Source organism: Triticum aestivum, chromosome 4D (assembly GCF_018294505.1).
Source record: "Triticum aestivum cultivar Chinese Spring chromosome 4D, IWGSC CS RefSeq v2.1, whole genome shotgun sequence".
In the NCBI taxonomy this organism is placed as follows: Eukaryota; Viridiplantae; Streptophyta; class Magnoliopsida; order Poales; family Poaceae; genus Triticum; species Triticum aestivum.
The window spans coordinates 369778259-369792070 of NC_057805.1; positions in this window are offsets into that span (position 1 = coordinate 369778259).

Sequence of the window (13812 nt, forward strand, 5' to 3'; positions counted from 1 at the left end):
CAGATGGACAGGTACTTATGCTGCTGCTATGTACTCCAAAGTTCACTCAGACAAGCATCGATGTTGACAAGAAGTGCCTATATTCATTCGAGTATCAACCGGCGTCAACCAATTGTCAAACTCCAAGTATTAGGAGAGTGAACGCCAAAAATATTGCTTGGTGCATAGCCCAGAAAAACGCAGTCCAGTCTTTGGTCCCAACTTGTGCCTTTTGGTTATCGGCACATATGGTAGCGAACTATATGGCATGGAGTCTAAAGATTCCAGACAAGTTGGTTGACGCGTATATTCATCTGGCACTTAATCAGTCTGCACGCCAAGGATGCTCCATTTCAGTTGAACTGCACAAAAAATTTGGGTGGTTCATTTTCTCAACCGCCTCCTTTCTCGTCTGCAATGTAGAATTTTGGCGAGATACAGGACCAAGATGAGCCAGTAAACTAGTTGGATGAAAGTAGTGGCCAAGTTGCTCAAACCTCCCTCGGCACGAGGCCACTATTTGAGGATAAACCTACAAGCAAAGTTCAGATTGTCTGTGCTGCCTCTTATGTACTCGAAAGTTTACTCGTACAAGAACTAATTTTAGCAAGAAGTACCTCCGATTGAACACCATTTACCAGTCTGTACCCTAGGTAATTAAAGTTCGTCCATGGATCATATTGGCTGTGATATCAATCATTTGGATGCATAAACATACTGAACATGTGTATATCTGAATCTTTTTGTGAATTATGTATGAATATTGTCGTGTGATCTATCAATCATTTGGATGCATAGATATGCTGAGCTTGTGTATATATGAATCTTTTGAGTTGTTGATAGTGAATGTTGGCTATGAATATGAACGTGTCCTGTGAACCTGAGTTTGATATGAATGTTTACCTTTTCTGTTGTATTTGTGTGTGAACTTGTTAGTATGCCTATTGTGGGGTATAAAACGCAGGTCTCTTATAAAAGTAATGCTGTGTCCAATTTATGTTTTCCCTTCTAACCACATTATATATATTTATATTATTACTATTATCGTATATTTTATAGAGACTTATATATACATTATAAAAACATCCCACGTGTTATTAACTTATAAAAGTAAATGTTTAACGGAAGTTGGCAAGGAAAATCCTGGTTGTTTTTGACTCACATGCAAGGAAAATCCTGGTGATTGCGTACAAAAGCTTGCGAAGATTTTAAGGACCAATTTAATAATAACGCGCTCATTTTTATTTTGAGCAATAACTCGCTAATTTCTTAATTATATATATAAAAATGTGCCTCTCCGGTTTATTCTTTGATATTAATTGCTCCTTCTAACATAACATTATATATATAACGAGCCCACCTAATACGTGTATTTCAAGGAAGTGCAAATGGGCTGGGATTTCTTAGAAAATATAAATGGGCCTGATTGACGCGAAATTATTTGTTCACCCAGCCCAGCAAATGGAATGTACATTCTAGAAAACATGGGTTAAATATATGCCACATTTTTGCAGGCTGACATGTGGGCCAATAGGTCGAAGCCTACGTAGGGCGTTGTCAACTTGGTCAACAAATGATTGTGTCATCCACAGCCATTGGATTTATATCCAACGGCCGGCATGCACCTTCAATCTCTCGTCTTCTTCCTCCAGCGTCGCCGGGACCGCCTGGTCCGGCCTCCGGCGCCTAGCGGCTCTGCTTAGCACGCATCGCTGCGAAGCGCTACCCCACCGCCGGCCAGGCTATCCCTCCACCCCTCGACACCTCCTGTTATTCTCCACAGACTACATCCCCACGCCGCAACAGAACCAGTTATAACCCTTCTCCTCCTCTCAATCTGCGACTCCACTGCCGCGTTTTCCCATCTCCGAGTCGTTCCCGTCCGGGGCCTCGCCGTTGTCCACCGCCTCGCTGCGTTCGGTGCGGCGTGGTCAACAAACGAGAGTCATCGGAAGAGGACTGTATGTGGAGATCCTGACAGCTGGGACCCACGAGGTCCATGGTCGCACGCAAGGAAAGTTCCTCCTTATTAAGCTGAAAAAAATGTTTCCTCCACTTGACAGCTGGGACCCACCGGCTGTATCTTCGCACGGAAGGAAGTGCCTCCTTGTTTTGCGAAAAAAATTATTCATCCCGTTGAGAGCTGGGACCCGTCAGATTTGGTGACTGACTTGTGGGCCTACTAAGCGGACGTGTACGCATGGCTTTGTCAACTTAATCAACAAATGATTCTAGCAGCTGGACCGTTGGATGTTAATCCAACAGCCGTGCTCCTTCTTCAACCTCTGTTCTTGCTCCTGTCTCCTGTGGGCGGCACCGTGACTGTGCTGCCGTGCACCCGAACCAGTGAAGTTTCCCACTCCTCTCCATCTGCGACTCCACTGCCCCGTCTTCCCCATCTCCGGGTCATTCCAGTCTGGGTGCGCTCGGCACGGTGTGGTCAACGTGGTCAACAACCGAGAGTCATCGGAAGATGACTGTATGTGAGAGGCTGACAGTGGGGACGCACCACGCCCATGGACGCATGCATGCAACGGAACGCGGCATGGTCAACGTGGTCAAGGAACGACTTCCATCGGAAGTATACTATACGTGGAGAGTCTCAGCTGCGTCCACGGCCGCAGCAAGTAAGTGCCTCCTTATTACGCGGAAAATAATGATTCCTCCAACTGACAGCAGGGACCCACTAGACGGGCCACCGTATTTTGTGACAAAAACGTTTGCCCCCTGACTACTGGGACCCACCTGACGGGCCACCATATTTCGCGAAAAAAACGTTCCCCCCGCTGTCAGCTCGGACCCACCGGAAGTGCCTCCTTATTACGCACAAAAAAATGAATACTCCCCCGGCTAGCTGGGACCCACCTTGGTGGGAGGCTGACTTGTGGGCCTACTAAGTTGACGGGGACGAAGGGTTTTGTCAACTTAGTCAATATGAACGATTCTAGCTCCAGTGACCGTACGATGTCCATCCAACGGCCGTAGTGCTTCTTCAACCTCTGGTCTTCTTGCTCCAGCCGCCCAAAGCAGCGCCGGTCGTGCCGCATGCTCCTGCCTCCCGTGGTCGGCTGTGCTGCCGCGGAGGCCTCACCGCCCCCTACTATTCCCACCGCTGGCCAGGCCCTGCGGCGACAGCAGCCTCACACCGCAGCCAAACCAGTGAACCCTCGTACTCCTCTCCGCGCGGGCTTCCACTGTCGCGTCTTCCCCAGCTCCGCGTCGTCCCCTTCCTAGGCCTCGCCATCGTCCACCGCCGTGGTGCTCTCCGCGCGGCGTGGTCAACGTGGTCAAGGAACGACTTCCATCGGAAGAGTACTGTACGTGGAGAGGCTGGCAGCTGGGTCCACGGCCACAGCCTAGTTTTTTTGTGATTTGCCAAGTAAGTCGCTTTGTCAGGCCTGTTGGGCTGCAAATCTTTCAAGACGAGGAGAGCTTTCATTCGGCTGGCCGAGAAAATGCCCATCAGTAATGAGAAATGGGATGTACATTTTTAAAACACATCAAACCGGCAATTAGTTTCAAATATCTTTTTTTCATTTCAAGATTTTAAATTACATTAATTTTTATGCGTGGAGAATTTGTTGGATTTTATATTGATATACATTTATTTTTTAAATCAGTTTGAATGTGAGTCGAAATTTCGGGATTAAAAACAGTTCGGACCGCACCGAGATATGCAAAATTTCGTATAATTTTTTAACCGTGGCCACAATATGGGCTGTAATGCTAACAAAAAGAATATGGGCTCCAAAAAAAACCTTAATAATTAGCAAATGGGCTATAAATTATTAGAACTAATGGAAGATGGGTTGTATGTTGTTTTCCACAGATTTGAGGCTTTCCTAAAAAAAGGTTGACGCACAAGCAGTGACTGTTGGATGGCCATCCAACGGCCGTCGTGCTTCTTCAATCTCTGCTCTTCCTGCTCCAGCCGCTCAAACAAGCGCCGGCAGGACTGCCTGCTCCCTCCTCCCTGCGGCCGGCTCTGCTGCCGCGCAGGCCTCACCGCCCCACCGTACTCCCATCGCTGGCCTAGCCATCCCTCTACTCACCCACACCTGCTGTTATTCTCCGGCGACGGCAGACGAACCAGTAAACCCTCGTACAGTCGTACTCCCCTCCGCGTGGGAAACAACTGCCGAGTCTTCCCTGCCTCCGTGTCGTTCCCTTCCTAGGCCTCACCGTCATCCACCGCCCTGGTGCTCTCGGCGTGGCCTTGTCAACGTGGTCAACGACCGACATGCATCTAAAGTGGACTGTACGTGGAGAGGCCGACAGCTGGGTCCACGGCCGCACGCAAGGAAATGCCTCCTTATTACGCGCAAAATAATGATTCCTCCACCTGACATTAGGGACCCATCGAAAGGGCCTCTGTATTTCGCGAAAAAAAGTTACCGCCGCTGACAGCTCGGACCCACCAGCTATATCTTCGCACGCAAGGAAGTGCCTCCTTATTACGCACAAAAAAATGAATACTACCCCTGTTAGCTGGGACCCAGTATAGTGGCAGGCTGACTTGTGGGCCTACTAAGTTGACGGGGACGGAGGGCTTTGTCAACTTAGTCAATATGCACGATTCTAGCTCCAGTGACCGTACGATGTCCATCCAACGGCCGTAGTGCTTCTTCAACCTCTGGTCTTCTTGCTCCAGCCGCCCAAACCAGCGCCGGTCGTGCCTCGTGCTCCTGCCTCCCGTGGCCGGCTGTGATGCGGCGGAGGCCTCACCGCCCCCTACTACTCCCACCGCTGGTCAGGCCATCCCTCTACTCACCCACACCCCCTGTTATTCTGCGGGGACGGCAGCCTCACACCGCAGCAAACCAGTGAACCCTCGTACTCCTCTACGCGTGGGCATCCACTGCCGCGTCTTCCCCGGCTCCGCGTCGTCCACCGCCCTGGTGCTCTCGGCGCGGCGTGGTCAACGTGGTCAAGGAACGGCTTCCATCGGACGTGGACTGTACATGGAGAGGCTGACAGCTGGGTCCACGGCCGCAGCAAGGAAGTGCCTCCTTATTACGTGCAAAATAATTATTCCTCCATCTGACAGCGGGGATCCACCGGACGGGCCACCGTATTTCGCAAAAAAACATTTGCCCCTGACTGCTGGGACCCACCAGCTACATCTTCGCACGCAAGGAAGTGCGTCCGGGCAAAAAAATGATTCGCCCCCCTGACTGCTGGGACCCACGAGCTACATCTTCGTAGGCAAGGAAGTGCCTGACAGTCGGGACCCACCTGGTCGAAGCGTACGTAGCGTTGTCATTCTGGTCGCGAACGTGTACGTACATATATACTGGTGGATGTAGAGGTGCGCATGTGTCGTAGTAGAGGCGCGTACGTGTCGTAGTAGAGGCGCGCACGTAGCATGTACACGTACGTACAGCGGCCAGGGTGCAAGAAAGAAAATACGGCCACGTATGTGTACATACGGGCGGGGTCTCGAACGGCTACTCGCGCATACGTACGGCCAGGGCTCGTGTACATAGCTGGGTCGGAACGGAGAAACATCGTCGTCGTCGTGTTCATGGGGAGGCAACGGAATGCGCCGTGTTCATGGGGAGGCAACGGAATGCGTCGTGTTCATTGGGAGGCAATGGAACGCGTGGGAGCCAACCGGCTGGGTCGGAACGGAATGCGTGGTCGTGTTCATCGGGAGGGCTTGGACGGAATAGGCGATCGAAACGAGGCCTGGCGTACCGCACAACGGAGGAAATGGACCTCCTACATTCGGAACGGGGTCCAGTTGATCGGGAGGGGTGTGGCGTACCGCAAAACGGAGGAAACGGACCTCCTACGTGATGGGGAACGTAGCAGAAATTCAAAATTTTCTACGCATCACCAAGATCAATCTATGGAGTAATCTAGCAACGAGGGGAAGGGGAGTGCATCTACATACCCTTGTAGATCGCGAGCAGAAGCGTTCAAGAGAACGGGGTTGATGGAGTCGTACTCGTCGTGATCCAAATCACCGATGATCCTAGCGCCGAACGGACGGCACCTCCGCGTTCAACACACGTACGGAGCAGCGATGTCTCCTCCTTCTTGATCCAGCAAGGGGGGAGGAGAGGTTGATGGAGATCCAGCAGCACGACGGCGTGGTGGTGGAAGTAGCGGGATTCCAAAAGGGCTTCGCCAAGCGCTGCGGGAGGAGGGAGATGTGTCACGGGAGGGAGAGGGAGGCGCCAGGGCTTAGGTATTGCTGCCCTCCCTCCCCCCCACTATATATAGGGCCAAGGGAGAGGGGGGCGCAGCCTTGGCCCTTCCTCCAAGGAAGGGTGCGGCCAGGGAGGAGTCCATCCTCCCCAAGGCACCTCGGAGGTGCCTTCCCCCTTTAGGACTCTCCCTTTCCCTTATCTCTTGGCGCATGGGCCTCTTGGGGCTGGTGCCCTTGGCCCATATAGGCCAAGGCGCACACCCCTACAGCCCATGTGGCCCCCCGGGGCTGGTGGACCCCCTTGGTGGACCCCCGGACCCCTTTCGGCACTCCCGGTACAATACTGATAATGCGCGAAACTTTTCCGGCGACCAAAATAAGACTTCCCATATATAAATCTTTACCTCCGGACCATTTCGGAACTCCTCGTGACGACCGGGATCTCATCCGGGACTCCAAACAACTTTCGGGTTACCGCATACTAATATCTCTACAATCCTAGCGTCATTGAACCTTAAGTGTGTAGACCCTACGGGTTCGGGAACCATGCAAACATGACCGAGACGTTCTCCGGCCAATAACCAACAGCGGGATCTGGATACCCATGTTGGCTCCCACATGTTCCACGATGATCTCATCGGATGAACCACGATGTCGAGGATTCAATCAATCCCGTATACAATTCCCTTTGTCTACCGGTATAGTACTTGCCCGAGATTCGATCGTCGGTATCTCGATACCTTGTTCAATCTCGTTACCGGCAAGTCTCTTTACTCGTTCCATAACACATCATCCCGTGATCAACTCCTTGGTCACATTGTGCACATTATGATGATGTCCTACCGAGTGGGCCCAGAGATACCTCTCCGTTTACACGGAGTGACAAATCCCAGTCTCGATTCATGCCAACCCAACAGACACTTTCGGAGATACATGTAGTGCACCTTTATAGCCACCCAGTTATGTTGTGACGTTTGGTACAACCAAAGCATTCCTACGGTATCCGGGATTTGCACAATCGCATGGTCTAAGGAAATGATACTTGACATTAGAAAAGCTCTTAGCAAACGAACTACACGATCTTGTGCTAGGCTTAGGATTGGGTCTTGTCCATCACATCATTCTCCTAATGATGTGATCCCGTTATCAACGACATCCAATGTCCATGGTCAGGAAACCGTAACCATCTATTGATCAACGAGCTAGTCAACTAGAGGCTTACTAGGGACATGGTGTTGTCTATGTATCCACACATGTATCTGAGTTTCCTATCAATCCAATCCTAGCATGGATAATAAACGATTATCATGAACAAGGAAATATAATAATAACCAATTTATTATTGCCTCTAGGGCATATTTCCAACAGTCTCCCACTTGCACTAGAGTCAATAATCTAGTTCACATCACCATGTGATTAACACTCACAGGTCACATCACCATGTGACCAACATCCAAAGAGTTTACTAGAGTCAACAATCTAGTTCACATCACTATGTGATTAACACTCAATGAGTTCTGGTTTGATCATGTTATGCTTGTGAGAGAGGTTATTAGTCAACGGGTCTGAACCTTTCAGATCCGTGTGTGCTATACGAATATCTATGTCATCTTGTGGATGCTACCACACGCTACTTGGAGCCATTTCAAATAACTGCTCTACTATACAAATCCGGTTTACTACTCAGAGTCATCCGGATTAGTGTCAAAGTTCGCATCGACGTAACCCTTTACGACGAACTCCCTTTCACCTCCATAATCGAGAAAATTCCTTAGTCCACTAGGTACTAAGGATAAGTTCGACCGCTGTCATGTGATCCATTCCCGGATCACTATTGTACCCCTTGACCAACTCATGGCAAGGCACACTTCATGTGCGGTACACAACATAGCATACTGTAGAGCCTACGTCTAAAGCATAGGGGACGACCTTCGTCCTTTCTCTTTCTTCTGCTGTGGTCAGGTCTTGAGTCTTACTCAATACTCACACCTTGTAACACAGCCAAGAACTCCTTCTTTGCTGATCTATTTTGAACTCTTTCAAAATCATGTCAAGGTGTGCGTTCTTTGAAAGTATCATCAGGCGTCTTGATCTATCTCTATAGATCTTGAAGCCCAATATGTAAGCAGCTTTATCCAGGTCTTCCTTTGAAAAACTCCTTTCAAACAACCCTTTATGCTTTCCAGAAATTTTACATCATTTCGGATCAACAATATGTCATTCACATATACTTATCAGAAATGTTGTAGCGCTCCCACTCACTTTATTGTAAATACAAGTTTCTAACAAACTTTGTATAAACCCAAAAACTTTGATCACTCCATCAAAGCGTATATTCTGACTCCGAGATGCTTGCTCTAGTCCATGGAAGGATCGCTGGAGCTAGCATACCTTTTAGCATCCTTAGGATCGACAAAACCTTTCTGATTGTATCACATACAACCTTTCCTTACGAAAACTGGTAAGGAAACTTGTTTTTGACATCCATCTGCCAGATTTCATAAATGCAGCTAATGCTAACATGATTCCGACGGACTTAAGCATCGCTGCGGATGAGAAAATCTCATCGTAGTCAACTCCTTGAACTTGTGAAAATACTCTTTGCCACAAGTCGAGCTTCATAGACGGTAACATTATCGTCCACGTCCGTCTTCTTCTTAAAGATCCATTTATCTCAATGGCTTGCCGATCATCGGGCAAGTTCACCAAAGTCCATGCTTTGTTCTGATACATGGATCCTATCTCGGATTTCATGGCTTCTAACCATTTCTCGGAATATGGGCCCACCATCGCTTCTCCATAGCTCGTAGGTTCATTGTTGTCTAGCAACATGACTTCCAAGACAGGATCACGTACCACTCTGAAGTAGTACGCATCCTCGTCGTCCTACGAGGTTTGGTAGTGACTTGATCCGAAGTTTCATGATCACTATCATAAGCTTCCACTTCAACTGGTGTAGGTGCCACAGGAACAACTTCCTGTGCCCTGCTACACACTAGTTGAAGTTATGGTTCAATAACCTTATCAAGTTTCCACCATCCTCCCACTCAATTCTTTCGAGAGAAACTTTTCCTCGAGAAAGGACTCGTTTCTAGAAGCAATTACTTTTGCTTCCAGATCTGAAATAGGAGGTATACCCAACTGTTTTGGGTATTCTATGAAGATGCATTTATCCGCTTTGGGTTCGAGCTTATCAGCTTGAAACTTTTTCACATAAGCATCGCAGCCCCAAACTTTTAAGAAACGACAACTTAGGTTTCTCTAAACGGTGTCGTCTCAACGGAATTGCGTGGTGCCCTATTTAAAGTGAATGCGGTTGCCTCTAATGCTTAACCCATAAACGATAGTGGTAATTTGATAAGAGACATCATGGTATGCACCATATCCAATAGGGTGCATTTATGATGTTCGGACACACCATCACACTATGGTGTTCCAGGCGGTATTAGTCGTGAAACAATTTTCACAATTTATTAATTGCGTGCCAAACTCGTAACTCAGATATCTCTATGATCATATCATAGACATTTTATCCTCTTGTCACGACGATCTTCAACTTCACTCTGAAATTACTTGAACCTTTCAATAATTCAGACTTGTGTTTCATCAAGTAAATACACTCAGCATCTACTCAAATTATCTGTGAAGTAAGAACATAACGATATCCACTGCATGCCTCAGCACTCATTGGACTGCTTACATCAAAATGTATTACTTCCAACAAGTTGCTCTCTTGTTCCATCTTACTGAAAACGAGACCTTTCAGTCATCTTGCCCATGTGGTATGATTTGCATGTCTCAAGTGATTCAAAATCAAGTGAGTCCAAACGATCCATCTGCATGGAGTTTCTTCATGCATATATACCAATAGACATGGTTCGCATGTCTCAATCTTTTCAAAAACGAGTGAGTCCAAAGATCCATCTACATGGAGCTTCTTCATGCGTTCTATACCAATATGACTCAAATGGCAGTGCCACAAGTATGTGGTACTATCATTACTATTTTATATCTTTTTGGCATGAACATGTGTATCACTGCGATCGAGATTCATTTTAGGTGCAAGACCATTGAAGGTATTATTCAAATAAACAGAGTAACCATTATTCTCCTTAAATGAATAACTGTATTGTGATAAACATAATCCAATCATGTTTATGCTCAACACCAAATAACAATTATTTAGGTTTAACACCAATCTCGATGGTAGAGGGAGCATGCGATGCTTGATCACATCAACCTTGGAAACACTTCCAACACATGTCGTCATCTCACCTTTAGCTAGTCTCCATTTATTCCGCAGCTTTTATTTCGAGTTACTAACACTTAGCAACCGAACCGGTATCTAATACCCTGGTGCTGCTAGGAGTACTAGTAAAGTACACATTCATATAATGTATATCCAATATACTTCTGTCGACCTTGCCTGCCTTCTCATCTACCAAGTATCTAGGGTAGTTCTGCTTCAGTGACCGTTCCCCTCATTACAGAAGCACTTAGTATCGGGTTTGGGTTCAACCTTGGGATTCTCCACTAGAGCAGCAAATGATTTGCTGTTTCATGAAGTATCCCTATTGCCCTTGCCCTTCTAGAAACTAGTGGTTTTACTAACCATCAAGAATTTATGCTCCTTCTTGATTTCTACTTTTGCGGTGTCGAACATCGCGAGTTGCTCAAGGATCATCATGTATATCCCTGATATGTTATAGTTCATCACGAAGCTCTAATAGCTTGGTGGCAGTGACTATGGAGAACCATCACTATCTCATCTGGAAGATTAACTCCCACTCGATTCAAGCGATTGTGGTACTCAGACAATCTGAGCACATGCTCAATGATTGAGCTTTTCTCCCTTAGTGTGCAGGCTTAAGAAACTTGTCAGAGGTCTCATACCTCTTGACGTGGGCACTAGTCTGAAATCTCAATTTTAGTCTTCGGAACATCTCATATGTTCTGCGACGTTTCAAAAACGTCTTTGGTGCCACATTTCTAAACCGTTAGCATCACGCACTGAACTATCACGTAGTCATCAAAACGTGTATGTCAGATGCGCAACATCTACAGACGACGCTGAGGTTCAGCACACCGAGCGGTGCATTAAGGACATAAGCCTTCTGTGCAGCAATGAGGACAATCCTCAGTTTACGGACCCAGTCCGCATAATTGCTACTATCAACTTTCAACTAAATTTTCTCTAGGAACATATCTTAAACAGTAGAACTAAAGCATAAGCTATGACATAATTTGCAAAGACCTTTTGACTATGTTCATGATAATGAAGTTCATCTGATTATTTAATGAACTCCCACTCAGATAGACATCCCTCTAGTCATCTAAGTGATACATGATCCGAGTCAAACTAGGCCGTGTCCGATCATCACGTGAGCGGACTAGTCATCATCGGTGAACATCTCCATGTTGATCGTATCTACTATACGACTCATGTTCGACCTTTCGGTCTCTTGTGTTCCGAGGCCATGTCTGTACATGTTAGGCTCGTCAAGTCAACCTAAGTGTTTCGCATGTGTTCCGAGGCCATGTTTGTACATGCTAGGCTCGTCAACACCCGTTGTATTCGAACATTAGAATCTATCACACCCGATCATCACGTGGTGCTTCGAAACAACGAACCTTCGCAACGGTGCACAGTTAGGGGGAACACGTCTCTTGAAATTTTAGTGAGGGATCATCTTATTTATGCTACCGTCGTTCTAAGCAAATAAGATGTAAACATGACAAACATCACATGCAAATCATAAAGTGATGTGATATAGCCAATATCATCTTGCGCCTTTGATCTCCATCTTCGAGGCGCGGCATGATCACCTTCGTCACCGGCATGACACCACGATCTCCATCATCATGATCTCCATCATCGTGTCTTCATGAAGTTGTCTCGCCAACTATTACTTCTACTACTATGGCTAACGGTTAGCAATAAAGTAAAGTAATTACATGGCGTTTTCATTGACACGCAGGTCATACAATAAATTAAGACAACTCCTATGGCTCCTGCCGGTTGTCATACTCATCGACATGCAAGTCGTGATTCCTATTACAAGAACATGATCAATCTCATACATCACATATATCATTCATCACATCCTTTTGGCCATATCACATCACATAGCATACCCTGCAAAAACAAGTTAGACGTCCTCTAATTGTTGTTGCATGTTTTACGTGGCTGCTATGGGTTTCTAGCAAGAACGTTTCTTACCTACGCAAAAGCCACAACGTGATATGCCAATTTATATTTACCCTTCATAAGGACCCTTTTCATCGAATCCGATCCGACTAAAGTGGGAGAGACAGACTCCCGCTAGCCACCTTATGCAACTAGTGCATGTCAGTCGGTGGAACCTGTCTCACGTAAGAGTACGTGTAAGGTCGGTCCGGGCCGCTTCATCCCACGATGCCGCCGAATCAAGATAAGACTAGTAACGGCAAGTAAATTGACAAAATCGACGCCCACAACTACTTTGTGTTCTACTCGTGCATAGAAACTACGCATAGACCTAGCTCATGATGCCACTGTTGGGGAATGTAGCAGAAATTCAAAATTTTCTACGCATCACCAAGATCAATCTATGGAGTAATCTAGCAACGAGGGTGTCACAACCGGTTTTTCAATAAAATAATTATTGAGAAACCAATCCCTGTTACGGACCAGCGAGGAAGAATTCCCTCTCACTGATAGACAATACATTGGTCACAGAAGAAAAATACCAGGAGTACTAAATATAATACAAAGTTGAGCAGAGACTGCCCAACAATTTTATTTCATGCACGCCGATGAAACAATACGGCGGATAGGGTGGCAAACTTCTAACTCACGATAATAACGGTGGTGGAAATATCATCGCGAAGCGAGTGACATGATTCCAGAATACTACAACTCTTCGAGCGTCGGAGTGAGGCCTGAGAAGACTTATTGCGGGTGGCGGAAGCGTAAACGATGCAAGTGACCAATATCCGGGATCGCGCAGGACTGACTGGGACTCCTCTAGGCGTCGGACGCGCTATCAAACTCTTCATCCAAGAGATCGCCTTCGTCAACATCTGGCCAAATCAACAAGCCAGGTGAGTACTATGAAAGTACTCGCAAGACAGTTCGGACATAAGGTATAACAAATGCAAACATGAAGTACATGAATAAGTTAACCAGTGCGATCAGACACAGAGATAATAAATACTGGGTGCCAAGCGAGGGTCTGAATGACGCCTCGAGCGGAAACTGTAGAATAGTAATACTGGTGCCAAACGAGTGTCTGAAAGACTCCTCGAGAGGAAAGTGCGGAATAATAATACAGGTGCCAAACGAGTGTCTGAAAGACTCCTCAAGCGGAAAATGCGGAATAATAATACAGGTGCCAAACGAGTGTCTGAAAGACTCCTCGAGCGGAAAATGCGGAATAATAATACAGGTGCCAAACGAGTGTCTGAAAGACTCCTCGAGCGGAAAGTGCAGAACAATAATGCCACAGTCGGGCGTCGGAGCGACACCACATAAAGGGCTTATAACAGAAAGTAAAGACAGTGCATGCCGCAGTCGGACGTCTGAGCGACATCACATAAAGGGCTTATATCGAAAGTGAGAAACGAGTACACGCCACAGTCGGACGTCTGCGCGACGTCTCATAAAGGGCTTATATTGTAACACAACAATACAATAGTTC